This window comes from Sapajus apella, unplaced genomic scaffold, assembly GCF_009761245.1.
Source record: "Sapajus apella isolate SASKATOON/1434 unplaced genomic scaffold, GSC_monkey_1.0 scaffold55, whole genome shotgun sequence".
NCBI lineage: Eukaryota > Metazoa > Chordata > Mammalia > Primates > Cebidae > Sapajus > Sapajus apella.
Window position 1 is genome coordinate 2973839 of NW_022436995.1, and position 23475 is coordinate 2997313.

The 23475-nt window shown below is 31.7% G+C and overlaps 1 long non-coding RNA gene across 1 annotated transcript; it reads right to left on the reverse strand.

Moving 5' to 3' along the window:
- Positions 1-309: 309 nt before the first annotated feature.
- LOC116527720 lies at positions 310-17916 on the reverse strand. The gene is made up of 3 exons (XR_004258686.1): positions 17832-17916; positions 15803-15807; positions 310-321 (listed from the first exon to the last, which is right to left on the reverse strand). It is a non-coding gene; the product is annotated as an uncharacterized LOC116527720 (long non-coding RNA).
- Positions 17917-23475: the final 5559 nt, after the last annotated feature.

Below are 23475 nucleotides of genomic sequence, written 5' to 3' on the forward strand. Positions count from 1 at the left end.
TAATCTATCAACAACACTTTTCTCTACAAAAGCCACTTCTTAGAACTCTCCATCCTGCCAACCCATTTTAGCCATGTTACTTCCTACTCTTGTTGAAATCTTCCATATGGGAATCCTCCTTTATATTTATTCAAGGAATTTCTTCTATTTCTTCTGTGTGTTTGATCCCATGTTTCTTAAAATCCAGATTCCTTTTCTCAAAATTAAGCTCTTGATATAAGAGCTCCCTGAGAAATAGTACAAGGGAGAGGAACTTCCTGAAAACTTATACATTAGAAAATATCTTTATTCTGTCATTGCCAAGTTTGATTGATAATTTGGCTGCACATAGAATTCTATATGGTGAATATACTCCATAGATTAATTATAATGTTTTTCTAATAATTTTGAAGATGTTATTACAATGACCTTCAGATTATAGGGTTCCTTTGAGAAGTTCAGTATTCTAATTCTTCTACCTCTGTCTCTCTTTTATGCACAGGCAGACACACACACATACACACACACACACACACACACAAGTTTAAATGCCCTTGGCTATCCAATATTTCACAGTTTTGCTCTTTAGTTTCTTTAATTGATTTTTCTGAATGATACCCGTTTCAATCGATTCTGAGAAACATTTTTCTGTTTTTATTTCTACGTTATATCCCCATTCATTTTATTTGTTTTCCTTTTCTGAGAACACTGTCATTGAATAGTTGGCCTCTTAGACTTAGGCTCTAATTATCTTTTTATTCATTTCAATATTCAGTCTTACTTTTTTGGTTCTAGTTTGTGTAAAGTTTCATCCTTTTGTCTTCTCACTTACATATTTAAGTATCAAAGGCTGTTTTCTACGCTCTGAATGTTCTTTTTCTCATAGTATTCTGTCTCCCTCAGAACACTAATGACAGCCTTTTGAGATGTTTGCCTGTTTCTTGCATTGTATTTTGTCCCTTCTATTTTCCTTTAATTTATTTTTTATGTTGGGTGTTTTCTTTTAAAATCTGGTGATACTTCACATTTATATTTGAAGTGAGATTCTAAAAAGATTATTGACATAGATATGTATCTGAGAGAGCTCATGGTAGCTTGCTAAAATTTCATTAAGACATTGCAGAATTTCACTATTTGCAGATCTTTTCCCCACCAAGTGCCTTTCAGTTTTTCTAGAGATGAGTCCTATAGTCTCTTATCTGAAGATCTGTATCCTTGACTATTAGATTACTATGGACTGAGCCAGGAACAGGACTTCAGGAAGGGTATCAACTTTCAGTATACTGCTTTTCACTTCCCACATCATTTGCAGCAAAGTACCTCAACATCTTATGTTGCTGAGTTTCACATTCAATTTCTCCTGAAAAATGGGATATTGCTGATTTTGGCCAACACTGAGTTGCAAAGGGAAGCTAGAGGTCTGTTCCTTGTCATGTCTTAAACGATCATGCCAGTTTTCAGCTCCTACTCTCTCCCCTACCTACTTTGGCTCCTTTTGTGATGATTTCCTTCTTAGTTTTTGCAAGGCAGAATAGCTGGCTTTTAATTGGCTTCTCCGCTGCAGGCAAGTGCCTTCATTCCTTGTTCTGCTGTGCCAATCATTACATCCATTCTCTTCTTTCCATCTTCCAAAAATATGTTGACCTCTCTTGTTCTTGTCCACTATTCTTTTCTTTCTGTATTAGATCAAAATGTTTTTATTATTCCACTGCTGTTTCTGTGATGAATTTTTGAGAGAACCGAGGGATATCCATGGATTAAATCTACCATGATTGAATGAAAATATGAGTAGCATTTCAAAAAAAAAAAAAAAAAAACTTCTCATTGAAAAAGGAGCTATAGATTCTGCCAGGAAGGGATAGCTATAGATGGGAGGAAATGAAAGTCACTCTTCAGAACCATTTAATCTTAATTAACAGATTACAATAACAGATGACTAGTAGTGAGACCAGTAGTAGAAACTCAAGTTGCATGTACTACAGCTTGTAAAAAGAATCGTAGCATTCATATTATCACAAACAAGCTAATCTTTTCAATGTTAAATGAAAAAATACTGAAACACTTTATTAAATTTCCAATAGCTGAATATGCAATAAATTGTCAAAATGTCAAATATTGTGAGCCAGCATCCTTGGTATCAATAGCAATCTTCATGTAGATTTTACATATTTTGCATATACCCTTATTTTTTAAAAATAGTGAGCCAACATTTGAAAATCGTAAAATTTCAAGTAAATAAATTGTTTTCCCTTTTAAAATATCGAATATCTGATAACCTTCCTGGCGATGTTCAGGTGAAACTGAAAATCAGGTAACCTTTCAGTAGGGATAAAGGTCCTGTTATTTGTTCTTTCGCAATAACTCATGTGTTTATTCGAATACAGTGAAATAGAGCTATCACACAGTCAACGTATATGAGCGTCTAAGATGCAATGTCTTGGCTCACAGGACCATAGTAGAAAGTAATGCTCCAGCCAGGAAGGACAGGGGATAGGCAAGAAACTTTTAACTGAACATTGCCTATAAATCAACTAAATTTTAAACTTTAAGTTGCTGAGTTAACTAAAAGTACCAAAATTGTGTTTTCTTTCTGTTGGCAGAAAGAGGGCCTCCAGAGCAAATGGGAATTCAGTTATAGACAAATTAAGATAGCTACACCTGCTCTCCTCAGATCTGGATTGTAAATTTCATACCCATCATAATTATAATGATATTATCCTTATATTTGCCTCATTTATAAAAATGTATTAAAAGAACATAGTTTTCTTTCCTTTTGTCTATTGCAGTCTTTATTTTTGATATATAGTTTAATATATATTAATATATAGTTTGCCCATATATACAAATTCTGAAACCTTGTTTGACAAAGATCATCTGGACAGCAGGATATCAGTACCTAATGATACTTTTCTCCATATAGAAGAACATAGTTTAAGACAAAGGGTAGTATTTTAGGAGTCTTATAACCTAGGTTCTACTAGGTTACATGTAGATTCGGCAAGTTACTTTGGATGTTTTAATGCCTGTCTATCCCCATATTCAGAATAGATTTTATAGTGACTGTTTAAACTTCATAACTTTTATAAATTAATAGTGGTAAAAATGGGTGAGAATTAAGATAAAGGCACTTAAAAATGTAAAGTTAACATATTATACATGGCATTATTACATAAATAATGATTGCTATTTTGAATGAACCCTATAATATTCTCAACAAGACTGACTTTATAAATTAATTCTTACAAGGTTTTGTCAATGAAAGTGAGGCTATTTGAAATTAGAATGCAAAACCTAAAATGCAATAAAAAAATAAAAAAAGAATGCAAGACACAACCAGTGTTTATTTGCTTATTATATTGAATTGGTACATATATAGATGAATATATTCATATATATTGGTATGTAAATTAGCAAACTCAATATTCCATTCTAGCATAAACTCCCTTAGCTAAGAACTTAAAAATTGCATTTCCTCAATTTTCTTTTGCAGTTACCATCCTTATCCAGCAAATATGTATATCCATAAGAGATGTTGATGCAAGTAGGCTAAGTCAGATGGAAAAATAGTTAGATGGAAGGTTGTTTCTAAGTAAGGTGATAATGTTCTGAAGCAAGAAGCTGTAGCAGTAACTTCCTTTTCAGCAGTTATCTTCCAATTCAACAGCATTTGAAACCTCCCAAATTGTAGCAAAAGCAAAATAACCTAGAAAAGTCGCTCTAAAGTTATTTCTTTAGCCTTTAAATGATGTCATAAGCACTTAATTTTCCATATTGCATACTTTTTTGTTAAAACTAGCTAGTGTGGATTTGTTGACTTCTTCTGAAGTGAGCAATTCAGACATAGTTTGTATTTTGATACCTACATGTCATTGAATGACTTTTCATGATGAACCATTTTATTCCAAAAGTGACTTGTGGGTTTCTGTAAAGGCACAATAGAGTGACATTTGCCATCTGATAGACAAACTGAAATTAAACATTGATCAAATTATTTCAGACTCTCCAGAAAAATTTCTCTGTATTTGATGGCTATTTTTTCAGTTTTTCTTTCTTATGAAGATGTAGCCAAAGAGTAAGAAATTATTATTCTATTAAATACAATATGTGCGTATTTCCCTTTGAGTTTTACAACTAAATATGTGTTGCATATTGTGAAAGAGAACATTGAGGTTCACCTTTAAATATCTACGATTAATATTGAATTTGCATAATCGGAATATAACCAAGAATTCATGGTCATGATCACAGGTAGATAAAAGATATAAATGAGACTGATTTTATTTAAAAATACAATAATTTTGTTGGCAAACAAAAAACAAGATGTATAACAACTGTCTTTACTTCCACTAAATAAAATCAAAGACAAAAGATTAAAGAATGTTTCATAAAATATTTCAGTAACATATGAATATGTGAAATTATTTTAATAGTCAATTTAATGTGAAACATTGGGTAACTGCATCTAATTAGCAAAAAAAGAGGCTAGTTTGTTCTATACTTTATTATAAATGTTTTGTTACAGTTTGTAAGTATTACTGACTTCGTTAATATGGTAAATAGATTCTAAGGTCATATTCATGATCTTCACCTTCTGATATTTACACTCTAATTTTCTCCCTCCAAGTGCAGTCTGGAAGTCTGTAAATAACTGAATGCTGTAAATAAGCATGTTAGTGAAATAACAAACCCTTTCCCAGTCAAGCATCAGATGAGACCTTAACCCAGGCCAAAACCTTGATCTTAGCCTTGTAAATGACCCAGCTAAGCAGTGCCCAGAGCCCTAACCCATAGAAATTGTGAAGTGATGAATGTACATTACATCATGCAGTTTATGATAATATTGTTACTTAGCAATAGATAACTAATGCAGCCAATTTTATGTAATCATAACTTTATTACAACCATAGAACTGAATATTCTTATGTATTCTTATTAGATAATAAAATACACACATGGTATAAATAAATCACATAGGAAATGAATAAAATTAGTTTATATTCTATAAAACTCAAAAATATATGTTGCAAACAACTACTTGTAACCAATCCAAAAGTATACTTAAAAATGATTAATTATGAAATTTATCATATGATAATAGCAGTTTCTGAGACGCATTTTTCTATAGGTAATCTCTTAGAAGTTCCATTTGGTCAGTAATGTTGAATAAACATATATTAAATATGCATTTAATATATGTTTATAAATGCATTTGCTATTGAATTACTTCATTTAACTTGGGTATGTATAACATAGTAAAGTCTCAATTATTGTGTGAGTTTCTCCCAACTATAATGACATAGCATAGTTTTCTCATTTCAAGGCTTTAATTAATTTACATTATAAGTATTATAAAAATGTTAGTTATATACCAAAGGAAAGAAATAGCATAATAAATGCTATGAAAAAATCACTAGCTTCAACAATTGTCAAGCCATGTTAATCTTTCTTGTTGTATACTTCCATCTATTTCCTCAGATTTCATATAACTATACATGTAAATATCTCAATAAGTAGCTCTAAATCCTAAAAAAAAGAAAATATTTCAATGCATTTTGCTTAGCTACCAAAATTAATAATTTCATTAAATATACTTATATTTTTCAATTTTCCAATTGTGTCACAAATATTATTATTTTTTTTTACAGTTTGTTCACTTGGATCATGACCCATGTATTCAGAGTAAGTCTTTTATTAATCTATTAATATAATTTCTCCCATCTCTCTCTCTTGTTTTTTTTTTTTTTTTTTTTGGAAAATATTGATAGAAGAAACCCTTTTTTTGCTCTGGTAAATTATTCACAATTTAGGTTCTGTTTATTGCATTTCTCCAGGTGGTATTTAGTAGGTTTCTCTGCCTCTATAAATTGACATTGATAGAAAATATATATCAGTCTGCAAGATTACTTCATGGTTGGTGTTTGATGCATATGATGTCTGGTAGAATCTCTGTATTTCTTAAATAAGATAAAAAGTAAATAATTTTTTTGAAAACTTTTTAACTCTTACGGGTAGAAAGAAAATTTTTTACATTTTTAAAAAAATTCTAAGAAAACTTATAACTGCTACATTTTCAGAATTGTAATTTCAGGATAGCAGCATGAGAAAAACAATGATTTACATGTATACAAACAAATTTCAGTTTTTAGATTCAAGCAAATTACAACGTATAAAACTCTTTACAAGTGAATGTAAATTACATAGTATTTATTTCAAAATACTGATATTATAAATGAATCTACAGAATTTTACGAAGACTTACAAATGAAATTAGAGTTTCATTCAAACTTGATTTTCAATGCTAATTTTCATTAGCAGAATTCCAAAGGAGTAAACATGTATGCAAAAATGTGAAGGGCCCTTCATGTTTTATTTGTTATTAGTTTTGATATCTCAAACTAGAAACACGGAAGGAAATAAATGCAGTATTGTTATAGAGTTTCTGAAATACTGGGCCAGTGGTACAATCTTTTCAAAAATATATATTTTGTTTAAAAGTATTACCTGAGCTTACTAAGTGGATTAATGCATGAAATGGAGCACACTGGATTTGATGGTAGCATTCACTGTTATTCAGTTTGGAAAGGGAAATTCATAAAAATTTCCCTCTTCAGCATGCTTCTGTGAACCTGCTTTAAGTAAAAAATGGACTTCTACTGAGAATTCTGAAACAGACTTTCAGAGAAATAAAAAGTTTTCATTGAAGGGGAAAGCAATATTTGTTCTGTATTTGTATCTAAAAATATATTGAAAAGTTTGGGGGTTTTATTGTGATTACACTTTTTACTACTTTTTACTGTAAAAAGTGGATAATATTTTACATATTTTTATTTACATATTTGTGGATAATATGCATTCCTTTTATTTTCTCTCTAAGAATTTTAAAGATTTGAAAGAGCATTACGTTTTTCTCTAAAGGCAGAACTTTAAAAAAAACATCTCCTGCCCCGCTTTCTCCCACATAAACCCCATAGAGATGACAAAGACCTCTCTTTGATAGATTAATAGATCAATTGATTTCTTAATAAATGTATTCTACAATAATCCTTCTTTGAGTTTTGCTTTGAAATTACTTTTAATGAGTCATTTTTTGACCTTTCTACTTAAAATAGTAACCATACCACCATTCTACTTTCCATCAGAATTTCATATTCTTTTAACTCTGTTCTTTTTCTCTTGAGCACTTATCATCATAGAAGCAACAATATAATTTATTTACTTAAAATATTTAACCTTCCTCTCTTTCTACTAAAATATAAGCTCCTTGTAAGCAAGAATTCTTAATTTTATTACTTCTTAGTTTGTATTTTCCCAGCACTGAGAATGCCTGTTCATAGTAGCATTTCATAAACATAATTGAATGAACAAGTCCCACAGATAAATGCTGGAACAAGTTACAGCAGCTGAAGTTCTTACTTTCTATTTCATAATTCTCAGGCTATGGGTGACAGCTTTGAATGTAATTGATACTACAGGAGAACAGAATTCACATTTTATTAAAGTGACTTGGATATTAATAACCAATATATAAATAATACTGCAATACAGTCAGTAGTTTATATCATATTAAAGTTATTGTTATAATGCACATCAGAAATTAAAATAATAGCTAGTGAATTAATTGCCCTGATGAAATTTTTGACTCTTTTTAAGCTATGTTTGCACAATGTAATAAAATAATTCTTACCATTTTTTACTGTATTTTCCAACTGATAAAATTAGAACACACTTTACATGTTCTTTATATAAAATTTAAACCAAGGAAAACTTTGAAGGATATTACAATAAGCACCCATTTACTTTTCAACTAGATTCAAATATTACTAAATTTTGCCATATTTGCCTTAGCCATTTCTGCAAGATTTAGAGTATTTTACTGAAAAAGTATATGTAGAAAATGGCATCTGGGTATTAGGTTTGCTTACTGCTATGACCAATTTCATGTGTCAATATTGATGCAAAAATACTAAATAAAATGAAAGAGGTGACGTTACTACACATCCTACAGGTGTTAAAAAATAATAAAAATATTTAAGATTTGTTCTTTTCATCATATATAAACTTTTCATTGGTTTAAGATCTTCAAAAAGCTTGATGAAATTGTGTAAACTAAGTAGCAAAATTATTTTTGCATGCTTATGTAACTTACTAAATAATAGCAACTATATCCTTATAATTATGTTTTTAAACATACCTACCACAGGAATATTGTATTTACAAAAATAGATATTGATTTTCTGATAAAAGTAGGACATTTAAGAAATGTTAGTAAAATCAAATTTTAAATATTTACAAAATATTAAAGGAACCTATAATATCCAGTATTACAGTGTATATTGCTGCAATAGAATAAATATTCTATTGATGACTATATATTAATGCTTTTCTGGAGGAAAAATAAATAATAAGTATAAAAATTTCATTGTATATATCCTTCCACCCAGGGATTCTACTTGCAAAACTATTCTTAAGGAAGCAACAAAAAACAAGTACAAAGATAGATGTTTGAACATGTATAATAAGCATAGTTCCTACCAAAAGTAATTGTTTAGTATGTGTCTATATTTTTAATGAAATTATATAAAAATGAAATACATTGAAATCATCAAAACTGATAGAGCATTATATTTATTATGTACGATTAGGGAGAAATCAGGTTACACATAGGCAGTATGCTTAGTATGAGAGACACAACTACTGATTTACAAAATTCCAGAGGTACCATTCACATACAATACAACATGATTAGTGATCTGGTATGCATCTCCTATGGTACAGAGTTAAGGGCAGGAGATCTTGTTCAGGATTCTTGGGTTCATTTATTTTCTATTCTTCATCTCCACATCTGAGTTGTGTAAACTTAGACAAGTTATTTCTACTTTGTGGGATGAATGTGGAGACCAAATGAGCAAATGCACATCCAATTGTGCTTAACACTCATAAGCGTTAACTACTATTTTTATTCTTTATGTAAGCTTGACACAAATTCTGTTTTGTTCTCATTTATATTATTGCATATAACCGATTCTTAATAATATATGGATGATTTTTAATTAAAACTTAATCCACACACGCTCAAAGGGATGGAGAAACAGCTCCCATGCAAATGAAAATTAAAAACTAGCAGGAATTGCTGTTCTTCTATCAGATAAAATAGACTTTAAACCAACAACAATTAAAAAGCACAAATAAGGGCATTACATACTGATAAAGAGTTCAATAAAAAGACATAACTATCCTAAATATATATCCAAAATATCCTAAATATATTTCAACAATGGAACATACAGATTCATAAAACAAGTTATTCTCAACTTATAAAAAGACCTAGTTGGCCACACAATAATAATAGGGGACTTCAACACCCCTCTGAGAGTATTAGATCATCAAAGCAGAAAACTAACAAAGAAATACTGGACTTACACATGACGCTGGACAAGTTGGACCTAATAAACGTCTACAAATTACTCCATCCAACAACCACAGAATATATGTTCTTCTCATCTGCACATGGAATATATTGTAATCTCAACCATATGTTCTATCATAAAGCAAGTCTCAATAAATTCCAAAAAATCAAAATTATACCAAGCACATTCATGGATCACAGTACAATCTAAATACAAATCAAGAATGCCTCTTAAAGCTACCCAAATAAATGGAAATTAAACAACTTGCTCCTGAGTAACTCTTGGATAAACAAAGAAATGAGGCAGAAATTTTAAAAAATTATTTGATCAAAGCAACATAAGCATATTTTTTGAACAATGATTATTGAACAGAGCAAGCAAAATTTTATTGAAAATACATTTTTAAATGAATGATGTTATTTTTTCTATATTGCCATTTATTGATATAATATTACTGTGAGCATCTGTCATAAAAAATTTTCTTAAGACTTGGAAATAGAAAAGATTATTCGTTATTCCACCAAAGGAGAGAGGTGTGTTATCTTGCCAATCCTCCAGTTATTGTCTAGTTTCATGGTGGTGTATTACCTTGTATAGCTTTTATTAACTATGTTATTTTACAGCTTTATAGAAGTTAATTTTTTTTTTTCTTTAGACAGAGTCTTGTTCTGACTCCCAGGCTGGAGTGCAGTGGCATGATCTCAGCTCACTGCAACTTCTGCCTCCTGGGTTTAAGTGCTTCTCCTGCCTCAGCCTCCCAAGTAGCTGGGATTACAGATGCCCAACACCATGCCTGGCTAATTTTTGTATTTTTAATAGAGACAGGGTTTCACCATGTTGGCCAGGCTGGTCTTGAACTCCTGACCTCGTGATCTGCCCGCCTCGGCCTCCCAAAGTGCTAGGATTACAGGCTTGAGCCACCACACCTGGCCAGGAGTTAAAATTATTTTAAAAAATGATGGCAATGCAAACAATTTGTGTCCATAGTGGTGAAAAAGTATGTTTTCTCATAAAGAATATAAATAATTTTAGTCAAATTCTCAAGTGAAGTCTTACTGGCTCTCTCATTAATTAATGAGTTGAAAAAAATATTGACAAGTGTTCATTTTGTATTCGAGGGTCATAATTTTACATTTTACAAGTTATAATTGCACAAATGGGACTAGGCTTACAATCTTACATTCAATAGATAAGGACCATAGAAAAATAATATATTTATAATTAATAATACATTATAGTAATATGACATTAAATAATGATATAATATTCTGCAAGTCAAAGGAAGACTATATAACTATTATTGGATTAAACACATAAGAAATAATGGTTAAAGACCTTCCAGACTCTGATAACTGAGACACGATAAGGTTAGGGGTAACACTTTCACAGAGCGTGTCTAAATTCCAAGAAATGTTTTCAGAAACTATGTAAAGATTTTATCAGGAATGCTAATTTCTTCTAAGGATAATACTGGGAAAAATATTTTGGTCTATTTAAGTTTGGGACTATTTTTCTTTTTACTTTCAGACACTTCCTGACAATTGTACTATGATTTTGAAAGATGTTAACATTAGGAAAAGCAGAGTCCAGGGATATGAGAGAAATCTCTGTACTACTTTTGCAATTCTCCGTTAGTCTAAAATTAGTTCAAATTTAAAAGTTTTAAATGAAGTTTTTGTGTACTCCCAAGTTTATACATAGTAACTACTACATGCAAATCACAGAAAAAGTGAGAAGTAAATGAAAGCATAATTTTCATATAATTTCTCACACATAGTGAGTGCACAATAAATGTAAATAAATATATTACTAAAGTTGAGTATGTATAATTGTTACACAGTTTATTTTTGGTTTAATTTTAAGTCTTTCTTTGATTATTTTATATTTTGACTTTTAGTATAGAAAATGTGTAGTTTCCTTGTATGTTTTAGAATTGATTAATTTGAGAGCAAATGTTTTATCATAACACGTCTCATGATTGAACAAAATTCTGCCTATTAAAACTTTCCTAGAATGGCTATAGATATATCAAATATACCTAAAGTATAGATATTTTTAGTACTGATCCTTTTTTTTCTTTTTAAAACTTTATTTCAGTATAACTATGCTTACAGAAATACACTTATATTGGTTAATAGAATGCAATTTAAGTTTAACTTATCCTACATAATTTGGACCAATAACTTGGTACATGGTTTAAGATTTTAACAAAGTATTTGCAATCTGGTTTATCCTTATCTACTACAAATTATAAAAGATCCTCCATCAAACGCTGTTAAAGAAGGCAGCAAGAACTTTGAGAAATTTACCTTTGGTTTGCCTCAGAATAATAACACATATTGCACCGCATACATTTATAAAATTGCTGCACCAAAACATTGTTATAATGTTTCAATTCCAGTTTAAAAAGTTCAATAACTAATGGATGTGGAAGGGACTGGGAGGGAACCTATGTACACATGTGTGAAACTGTAAAAGCTATCTGATTTAGTTAATATTGCATATAAACTGTACATCTACACGAACCAAGAACCAGACAGTTTCTTCAATCCAAATTAACACTATCAGTTCACTTCATCTGTTGAGGTCAATCAGGGAACTGGGAATACTAGCTGCAAGTTTTTCTGACTTATGCAAAAATTAAGTTTCTTCCCCAGCTTTTCAGTCCAGAAGTGACAGGATACTACAGGCAAGGTAATTCCTTTCATTGTCAACATTCATAGGGTGACATACAATGAGTTCTACTTGCGTTTCAATTTGTATCAGCTCCCACATGCAAAGTCACATGACTTTAGAAGTGACTCTAAAAAAATAAAATGGCTCTTAGAGGACTAGAGCAAAACATCCAGCCATAGTTGTAAGCCTTATAAAAAAAAGTGCAGCCCCTTGTGAATTACACAATAAAAAAGCCCCCATATAAGAAGACCTCTGAAGAAGAGAAAAATATATAACTTAAAATATCTTGAAAATCAGTGTGAATATGAGTTCAAAAGATAGTTAAGAGATTCATTTTCATAAGAATACCTAAGATTACACTTATAATGTGTTCTAGTATTGAAGTGTATCACTAGTTACTAAACATTAATTTACAAATAACACATTCAGTCTTTGTTCTTTTATCAAAAGAGAAAATTCTAGCTTAAATTCTATTCAGTGTGGGGGAAGGGGCAAGAAAGTAAAAAAGATTCAAATGGTTCCATGCAAGTACCACATTTTTCAAATGGAAGAACTTCTAACTGGACCAGAAGTTAATACTGCTAATGTACTTTTCATTGAAACAATTTTTAATAAGTATAAATAAATGACATTAAGGTTCAGAACCTAATATACGCCTGGCAGTCAAGTCCTTTTCTTATTTATTCAACAAAAGTGTTGTGAGGATAATTAAAACAAGTACTCAATATCCAAAGTTTTAAACACAAACTTTCCTAAAAACAGAGTCATTCATAACAAGACATGCTCCTAGTGATATTTTGCAGTCAATCCTAAAACACGTTTTGATTTATAGCTCATGATACTTAGTGAGGAACGATCTTGATAATATTTATAGCATTTTTACTTAATTATATCTTTTAATCAAAACAAATTTGAAGAAGTGATTTTAATAGAACCTGATATTACGTGGAAGTGATGAGTTACTAACATGTAGAAATGAATGAAGTTTTTTTCATGATGACTGCTTCTATAAGGAAATGACTTGTAATTAATGAATGTTTACTATGGTAAACTGAATTTAATCTAGATGATGTCTCAGTATTGCTTTCTCATAATTAATTTTGCCCAAAACAATTAGTCCTTTCCATTCCTCGTCTCAGTTCTGTAGTCTCCAGACACTTCATTTATTCCATGACTTAGCATTTTTTGCTTGTTTAGATATTCTGTAAAAGTTTTTCTGTTATTCACCATGCACATCTCCATTATTTGCCAAGCATGCTTTCAGTATGTCATATTCTAGCTGAATTTTGTCCCTTTATGAATGCCTTCTACATTCTGCAAGTCTGCTTTGTTTCACAAAACAAATTTTACAGTTTTAATTATTTTATTTCTTACATTCATCATTCAAATTACTCTGATGCAAAATTTAACCTATTCCTTTTTAACTCATGATTGTTTTTTAAATTTGTATATGAATAGATAAATATTCTTTTTTTCTAAATATTCATAAATTCCCTGTGGGAGTATTATGGGCTGAGATTTTTATGCATTATTTTTTTCTTTATTTTAAAAAATATATTAGATGATTTTATGGAGATTTATAAATATATTTTTCATTTTGCTGATGTTTGATGTTATCTTTTTAATTATTAGAAATTAGATATATTAATATATTATGCAGCAGGTTCAGTGCTAAGTAATCTATATATATTATTTTAATATATTAAAATAACTCTATAAAAATTTATGTCATTAAACCCACCCTTCAGTTGATGAAACTTAGGAACAGATATTCTAAGTAAATTTCCCAGGCTGGTTTTATAGCTAACAAATGAAATACTTTAAATTATGATTCCCTAGCCACAAATCTTGTATTCCTTAAATATAGATTCATGCATTTTACTATATTATTAATGGACAGCAGGTTCATTTTGTTCAAGGACTGATGATGCTTTTCTTCAGTACATTTAAAAGAGATTTTTTTAGTTTTGGAAAACAGATGTGCCAAAGGCTGATAATGTCCAATCTGAAGCCTTCAAGGTCAGTGTTTTAGATCTGTGGCCTGGGGAAAAGTATGAAGTTAAAATAAATAAACTAAACACCCCTTAGAGGTTTGAATATGTAGATTCAAATATATGCATCACACCTATGTGTAACCTCTGCCCATTTGGTCCTCCAGTCCCACCATTGTTTGATATCTAAACCTAAGTGGCATGGGAGGAGGGTACAGTGTGAAAAGTTATAATTATCCCAATATCTTTATTTTCCTGACCATCACACAGCCACCTAATAGATGCTTCCAGAGAATGTGAGAAGAGATCGGGACGTTGTCAGTTTTGTCCATAGTATGTAGTCAGTGTCTTCCTTCCAGTCCAGAGACTCACATGTACTAGGGCGGTATGGCTCTTTCTCAATCCTGTTTCAAGTGTGCATTTGTAGAATTATAAACGATGATATCTTTATTTGAAAAAAGAACTTCCCCAGTTTGTTTATCTATTTGTCATTTAACTTTTTTGACCCTTTTAGGGCTATTTTAATGAGAAATAGAGAGGCAATCACAGACAGAAAAACTTAGTTAACTTCTGGAAGCCCTAGCTTGTGTTCACTGATGCAAATATAGTATTTGGACATCAAAAAACCTCTGAAGCCAGTATTTTCTCAACCAGATATTAATTCAAAAAATGTTTACTTTTCCTTCATGTTTTTGGACCCTTTGCTTTCAGATAAAATATATTCAAATACTCTATACAAACACATACATATCTAAAATTAAGAGATATCCAGAATATTCTGATAGTTTGAGAAAGATCATATACATACACTTTCTAAAATAATTTAATAGAAAAATTACATCGACTTTAAAAACATAATTTGATGAAAGTAGCATGTTTCTTTTATATTTGTCAAAATTGTTAAAGAAATGACTTAATTTAACTTGAAAATTTATTCACAGATATAATTACCTATCTGTCTTAACAATGTTTGGAATTCAAAGTCCTATGCCCATTAACTGCATATTCTCTCTATTCTCAAAGCATATCATGTATTTAAAATTATACACACCCCCATGAGTATATGCATGTGTATATATGTATATATATAAATCAACCTTGTTTTCAGATTTAAGATATGGTGGTTGTTTTCCTAGAGCTAGCATTCCCTTCTACTATGCCTCAGCTCATTTTTTATTCTACTTTTAAATGTCTTCAGAGATTTTTCATTAAAAAAAAAAATCTCTGCTCTGCTCTTTACAGAGTTTCTTGGGCTTTCTGATTGTTGCTATTCCAGTCATCAGTCCAGGTTTCTTTCCCAAAATTTCCTTTTTTCCTTTGCCTGATACCCTCATGCTTAGCTATTTGCTGCTGCTTCACCACCACCCATTTTCTAATCATCACTGTTTCCCTTCATCCCAGGCTCCTCCTTCTTGCTGCTGCTATTCCAAACTAGCTTCATCCTTTGCTTTCATGCCCCTATTGATGCTTCTTTTCATAAAATACTTTCCTGTTTTCTTTTGTCTATTTTATTTTTGTAGATTCAATTAAAGTCTATCTTTTGCGTAAAGCCTTGCCAAAGAACACAAATGCTCATTTTCTTCCAGATTCCTAAACTCCTTATAGTCAATAAAAAAGGATAAAGTACTTACCTAATTATTTATCCTTCTATATTGTTTATGCTGAAATTTCAGAAGCTCAGTTGTTCAAACTACAATTTTTCTCCTACAACACTTTTTCACAATGGTAGGAGAGTTGCATTATGAGAACTCTTACTAGAAAGAGTTATTAAAAAAATATGCGACCACACTAGTGGACTCCATCTTGGTTTGATTCACTGTACTAATTTGACTTAGCAGCCCTAAAGTGTACAGAAAGAGAAAAAACTCCTTGAATTACTTCATAGATCAGCAATCAGCTGAAACAGTACTCCCTGGAAGCCAACCAATCCTCAGTTGTCAAAGACAGACTTGACTCACAGAACAATCACTTTTTCTGATAAAATATTTTGGGCTTTCCCTTAATAAGACCTCCCTATGCCTGTTTGGAGTTATTGGCCTTCACAGAGAGTGCTCTTCCTTATTATGTATATAAGTTGATAAAATATACTTTTAAAAATGTAAAAGTATGATTCTACTGCAGATATAAAATTAACGTATGTCAAATATTGTATACAAACTTATTGAAGGAACCAATTTTCATTCAAATAAAAATTTGGCATATAAAATATATGCTTGTACACCTTGGAGATGTTACAGGCTACATTCCAGACCACCACGATAAAGTGAATATAGTAATAAGGTGATTGCTTCATTCACAAAAACCATTTTTCTTTGGTTTTCCAATGCATATAAAAGTTATGTTTACAATATACTGTAGTCTATTAAGTGTGCAATAGCATTTTGTCTAAAAATACGTACATAACTAAACTAAAAACAGTACTTTGTTGCTAAAAAACTTATGATCATCAGAGCCTTCAGAGAGTTGTGATCTTTTTGCTGGAGAAGGATCTTGCCTCTATGTTGATGGCTGCTAACTGCTAACTATGTTGGTGGTTGCTGAAGGTTGGGTGGCTGTGGCAAATTTTTAAAATATGACAGCAGTGAAGTTTCTGCCCCAACAATTGACTCTTTATTCATGAAAAATTTCTCTGTAGCATACGATGTTCTTCAATAACATTTCACCCACAATACAACATCTTTCAAAATTAGAGTCAATCCTCTCAAATCCGGTTACTGCCTTATAAACAAAATTGATTAAATATTCTAAACCTTTTGTTGCCATTCCAACAACACTGACAGCAACTTCACCAGGTTGTGAATGTTTTTGAAATGACAACAACAATTTGGAATATTGAATAACTAGATTGTGCCTCAAGAAACCACTTTCATGCCTCATCCATAAGAAAAAAACTCCTCATCAATTAAAAATTTATCATCAGATTGCAGCAAATTATTCACATCTTTAGGCTCCACTTCTAATTCTATTCCATTGCTCTTTCTACCACATCTGCAGTTATGTCCTCCACTGAAGTTTTAAATCCCTAAAAAATCATCCATGAGATTTGGAATCAGTGTCATCCAAACTTTTGTTAATGTTGACGTTTTGACCTTGTCCTGTAAATCATGAATGTTCTTAATTGCATCTAGAATAATATATCACTTCCAGAAAGTTTTTAATGTACTTTTCCCAGATTTATTAAAAGTATCACTATTTATTGCAGCAATAACTGTATGAAGTGTATTTCATAGATAATAAGACTTGAAAGTCAAAATTACTCCTTGATCCATTGGCTGAAGAATGGATATTTTGTTAGCAAGCATGAACACAACATTAATCTCCTTGTACATCTCTATTAAAGCTCTTAGGTGACCAGGTGCATTGTCAATGAGCAGTAATGCTTTGAAAGAAATCTCTTTTTCTGAGCATTGGGTCTCAACAGTAGGCATAAAATACTCTGTAAACCATATAATAAACTAATGTACTGTCATCCAGACTTTGCTGTTTAATTTATAGGCACAGAAAGAGTAAATTTAGCATAATTCTTATGGCTTCTATGCTTTTCAGAATGGTCAACAAGCATTCATTACAACTTAAAGTCATCAGCTGCATTTTCTCCTAAAAAAAAAGAGTCAGCCAGCCCTTTGAAGTTGTGAAGCCAGGCACTGATTTCTCTTCTACTTTGAAAGTCCTAGATGGCATATTTGTTTTCAATAGAAAGCTGTTTCATCTACATTGAAAATCTGTTGTTTTGTGTAGACACCTTCATTAACGACCTCAACTAGATCTTCTGGATCACTTGCTTCTACATCAGTACTTGCTGTTTTGTCTTGAACTTTTTATGTTACGGAGATGGCTTCTTTCCTTAAACCTCATGAACCGACGTGTGTTAACTTCACATTTTTCTTCTGCAATTTCCCCACCTCTCTCAGCGTTCATAGAATTGAAGAGAGGTAATTCCTTGTTCTGTATTAGGCTTACAAGAATATTGTTGCTGATTTGATCTTTTATCCAGACCACTAAACTTTCTCCATATCAGCAATAAGGGTGTTTGCTTTCTTATCATTTGTGTGTTCACCGGAGTAGTACTTTTAATCTCCTTCAAGAATTTTAACTTTGTATTAAAAAAGTGGCTGTTTGGTGCAAGAGGCCCGGCTTTTAGTCGCTTAGCTCTTGACATTCCTTCCTCATTAAGCTTAATCATTTCTAGCTATAGATTTAACATGAGAGACATGAGACTCTTCCTTTCACTTGAACACTTAGAAGTCACCGCAGAACTATTAATTTGTCTTTTTCAATATCACTGTGTCTCAGAGAATATGGAGATCAGAGACAGAGAGACAGAGAAAGGCAGAGAGAAGAACTGCTGGTTGGTGGAGCAGTCAGAATGCTTACACAACACATGTCAATTAAGTTTGCCATCTTATGAGCACAGCCCACAGAGCTCCAAAAAAATTACAATAATAACATCAAAGACCACTGATCATAGATCATGATAACAAATATAAAAATAATGAAAAGTTTGAAATATTTTGAGAATTACTAAAATGTAATAGAGAGATGAAGTGAGCATGTGCTATTGGAAAAATGGTGCCACTAGACTTGCTTAACACAGGTTGCCTGAAATTTTCAATTTGTAAAAAATACATCAGTGAAGCACAGTAAAATGAGGTATGCCTGTATTATATATATACATATTATCTAATGGAAATTACATACTTGTATTAATATGGACGAGAAACATTTGCATTCCTATCAGTTTTCTACAACAAATTAAGTTGTTTTTAATCACTCAGGAATGTAAAATAGCCTTGTCAAAATAATGAAAGATACACATTCTTTTTCTCACTTTTATTTTAGACTTGGGAGTACATGTGATGGTTTGTGACACAGGTAAACACAAGTCATGGAGTTTGATTGTACATATTATTTCATCACCCAGGTATTAAGCCCATTAGCAAATAGTTATCTTTTCTGCTGCTCTCCCCCCTCCCATCATTCACTCTCATGTAGACCCCATTGTCTGTCATTTACTTCTTTGTGTTTATAAGTGCTTATCAATTAGGTCCCTCTTCTGAGTACCTGGGTTTTCTGTTTCTACATTAGTTTGCTAAGGATAGTAGCCGGCAGTTGGATCCATATTCCTAGGAAAGATGTGATCTCATTTTTTTTGTAGCTGCACTATATTCCATGTTATATATGGACCACATTTTCTTTATGAAATCTGTTATTGATGGGTATTTAGGTTGATTTCATGTCTTTGGTATTGTGAATTGTGCTTCAGTGAACATTCACATTCATGTGTCTTTGTGGTAGAATGATTTATATTCCTCTGGGTATATACTCAGTAATGGGATTCATGGGTTGAAGGGTAATTCTGCTTTTAGCTCTTTGAAGAATCTCCATACTATTTTTAACAATGGTTGAACAAATTTACACTCCTACCAACAGTGCATATGGGTTCCCTTTTCTCCACAACCTTGCCAGCATCTGCTATTTTTTGACTTTTTACTAATAGCCATTCTGACTAGTATGACATAGTATCTCGTTGTGTTTTGGAGTTATATTTTTCTAATGATCAGTGATATTGAGCTTTTTTGTTCATATGATTCTTGGCCACATGTATGTTGTCTTTTGAGAAGTGTCTATGTCCTTTGCCCACTTTTTAATGGGTTTTTTTTCTCATAAATTTGTTGAAGTTCCTTATTGATGATGGATACTAGACCTCCATCAGATGCATGGTTTGCAAAAATTTTCTCCCATCATCTAGGTTGTCTGGTTTTTGTATTGATAGTTTATTTTGCTGTACAGAAGCTCTAAGTTTAATTAGATATCACTTGTCGATTTTTGCTTTTGTCATTATTGATTTTGGCATCTTCATCGTGAAATCTTCGCCTGTTCCTATATCCGGAATGGTATTCCTTAGATTGTTTTTCAGGATTTTTATAGATTTAGGTTTTACATTTAAGTTTTTAATCTATTTTGAGTTAATTTTTATGTATGGTTTAAGGAAAGTGTCCAGCTTCAATCTTCTGCATATGTCTAGCCAGTTATCCCAGCATAATTTATTGAATAGAGAGTTTTTTCTCCATGGCTTGTTTTTGTCAGCTTGATGGTCTCAAATGTGCACCTTATTTCTGGTCTCTCTATTCTGTTCCATTGGTCTTTGTGCTTGGTTTTGTACCATGTTGTTTTTGATTACTTTAGCTTTGTAGTGTAGTTTGAAGTTAAGTAAGGTTATACTTCCCACTTTGTTCATTTTGCTTAGGTTTGCTTTGGGTATTTGGGCTCTTTGTTGGTCCCATATGAATTTTAAAATAGTTTTTTTCCAGCTCTGTGAAGAATGTCATTAATAGTTTGATAGGCATAGCATTGAATTTGTAAGCTGCTTTGGCCAGTATAGCCATTTTAATGACAGTTGATTCTTCCTGTTCATAAGCATGGGATGTTTTCCATTTGTCTGTGTCTTTTCCAATTTCTTTGAGCAGTGTTTGGTATTCTCATTGTAGCAATCTTTCACCTCCCTGGTTAGCTGTATTTCCAGGTATTTTATTCTTTTTGTGGCAATTGCGAATGGGATTGCCTTTCTGATTTGGCTCTTGGTTTGGCTGTTGTTGTGTATAGGAATGCTAGTCATTTTTGTACATTGATTTTGTATCCTGCAATTTTGAAGTTATTTATCAGCTGAAGGAGCTTTTGGGCCAACATTATGGTGTTTTCTCTATGTAGAATCCTGTCATCTGCAAACAGAGAAAGTTTTACTTTTTCTCTTCCTATTTGGATGCCATTTATTTCTTTCTCTTGCCTGATTGCTCTGGCTAGGATTTCGATACCATGTTGAATAGAAGTTGTGAGAGAGGGCATTCTTGTCTTGTGCCAGTTTTCAAGTGGAATGCTTCCAGGTTTTGCTCACTCAATATAATGTTGGCTGTGGTTTTGTCATGGAAGGCTCTTATTATTTTGAGGTGTAGTCCTTGAATACCTACTGTATTGAGAGCCTTTAACGTGAAACGGTGTTGAAATTTATCAAAATTTACATTATTATTGAATCAGATTATTTGTAGAAGTATCTACAATACATGGCCTAACAATCCATTGTAAGAATAGTCATTGTTTTTGTTTATTTCTTGACAGAGTATATTGAGGGAGTTTTCCGCCTTGTAAATTAGTAGTTTCTGAGTTATTGTTTTATTGTTATTAAGCACCTATCAGGTTCTAGAAGTAATACGCATTAGAGTTGCAAAGATTTAAACAAAAGAGAGAGGGAAAGAGACAAATTCCTGCCTCACAAGCATCTCACAGCCAGACACAGTAAAATCATGTAAAATAAATTATAAAACAATATGACAAATATGAGATAAAAGTATAAGTATAAAGTGTACCATTCACTTTTGCTTCCAAGAGTGCCAAAAAACTTTGTAAGTTTTTAGATTAATAAAGCATTTTAAAAAAATAAATTTATTTAAGTAAACAAAGTGTGAGTCTACTTAAAATTAAGGAAAGAGGACAACTGAAAATTTAGAAACACTGTAAAGAGCAAAAGCAAATATAAAAGTCCATGCTTTAATACACAGCAATTAACTTAAGATTAATCCATTGGAATTCCCTCAGACTTGAGATGGCCTTCTTCAATCTTCTTTCTTGAGTGTAAATCTTAATGTGCTATTTAAGGTCTCTAAACTCTGCACCTGTTACTTTCTTTCTAGTACTACTTTTACTGCAATACATTTTCAAGACTCAAAGCATTGGCTTTGTTCACCATCCTCTCTGTATTATTGCCATGGCAAACTTATTATTCTTAAATCTGTGTTTGCTGATCTTTGGGGGAAAAATAAATGTTATGTTTATTTTAGAAATGTGCCGAAATATGTCTGACATTCCTACATACTTTTTTGTTTTCTTTTTTTCAGTTTCATGAAGAACAACCTTAAAGATGCTATCTCTTCAGGGCCCAGCACTTCCTTTAGTTTGGCTCCTTTCAACTCAGAGCCAACAACAACAACAGAAACCCAAAAACAAAGCAAAACAACTGTAAGTTGTGTTTTCTTTTGTTTTGTGTATATTTTATCTACATTTCTAATATTATCTTCTGGTTATGTAACAATGTTAATTTACATTGTCATGATGATTAATTGTTACTTGTCATTTTTTTTCAGTTTCCTATTCTGTCCCTATTTTCTGTAGATTCGTTATTAAAACTTAAGATTAAAATTGGAAGAGGCTCATAGGAAAGAATGAGTTTTGTTTGCAAGTGCTGGTTGTCCTCATACTCTGTTTCGAGATTTTGAAGGAAGTTCAAGAATAGTCAATTAATAGCTTTATTTTGAAAATATAGTTGAGTTTTAATTTATAATAACTTCAGGCTGACTCCTCTTTCAAAGAAACTTTTGTGTTTCTTTCTCTAGCCTTGCTTTACTATAAAATAAAACAAATATTTTTTCATGATTGGCCAAGTCATGGTGTCGTAGAATCAGAGGGTTTTGTTTATGCTGTTTTCTGTTTATTCTGTTTTGTTCTAATGACAATTGGTGTGGAACAGTAATGATGTGAAGAACACTGGTCTAGTGCTTACTTTTATCCAATACTCTTTCATATGAGCCTAATAAAACTAATCAGTTTTCAAACCATTATTACTTTTGGAATTGCTCCCAGTTGAGAAAAAATAACAATTTTCTTATTTCATCTTCTCAAGAGTCATTCTTTCTTTATCATTACCCTCATTTTTGCGATAAAATTAATTTTTTTCTTTCATAGTAACAAAATTTATGGCATCAGTTTATTAAAAGGTGTGAAGAAGTCAGCTACATAACCAGTGCTGACAGCTATAATTCATTTCCTCAGCAATCAATATGCTCTAAAATGAAATCATTTATAAAAGCATCTCAGAAAGCAATTTATAGGAATCAGTTACTACCACATGCTTGAGAGGTATTATAAGCTGTTATCTAATAATAAAGAGAACAATCTATCAAATATAACTGACCCAGAAATGATAAATTAATGGAATGATGATCAAAAGAATAGCAAAAGACATTACAACAGGGACTGTAACTGTATTCCATATTTTCAAGAACCTAGAGAAAGATTGAACGTGTTAAGTTGTATTAGTCCATTTTCATGCTGCTGATATATACTTGAGACTGGGCAATTTACAAAAGAAAGAGGTTTAATTGGGCTAAGTGCGGTGGCTCAAGCCTGTAATCCCAGCACTTTGAGAGGCCGAGGTGGGCAGATCACAAGGTCAAGAGATTGAGACCATCCTGGCCAACATGGTGAAACCCCATCTCTACTAAAAATACAAAAATTAGGCCTGGCGGGGTGGCTCATGCCTGTAATCCTAGCACTTTGGGAGGCCGAGGTGGGTAGATCACCTGAGGTCAGGAGTTCATGAACAGCCTGGCCATCAGGGTGAAACCCTATCTTTAAAAAAAAGAAGAAAGAGG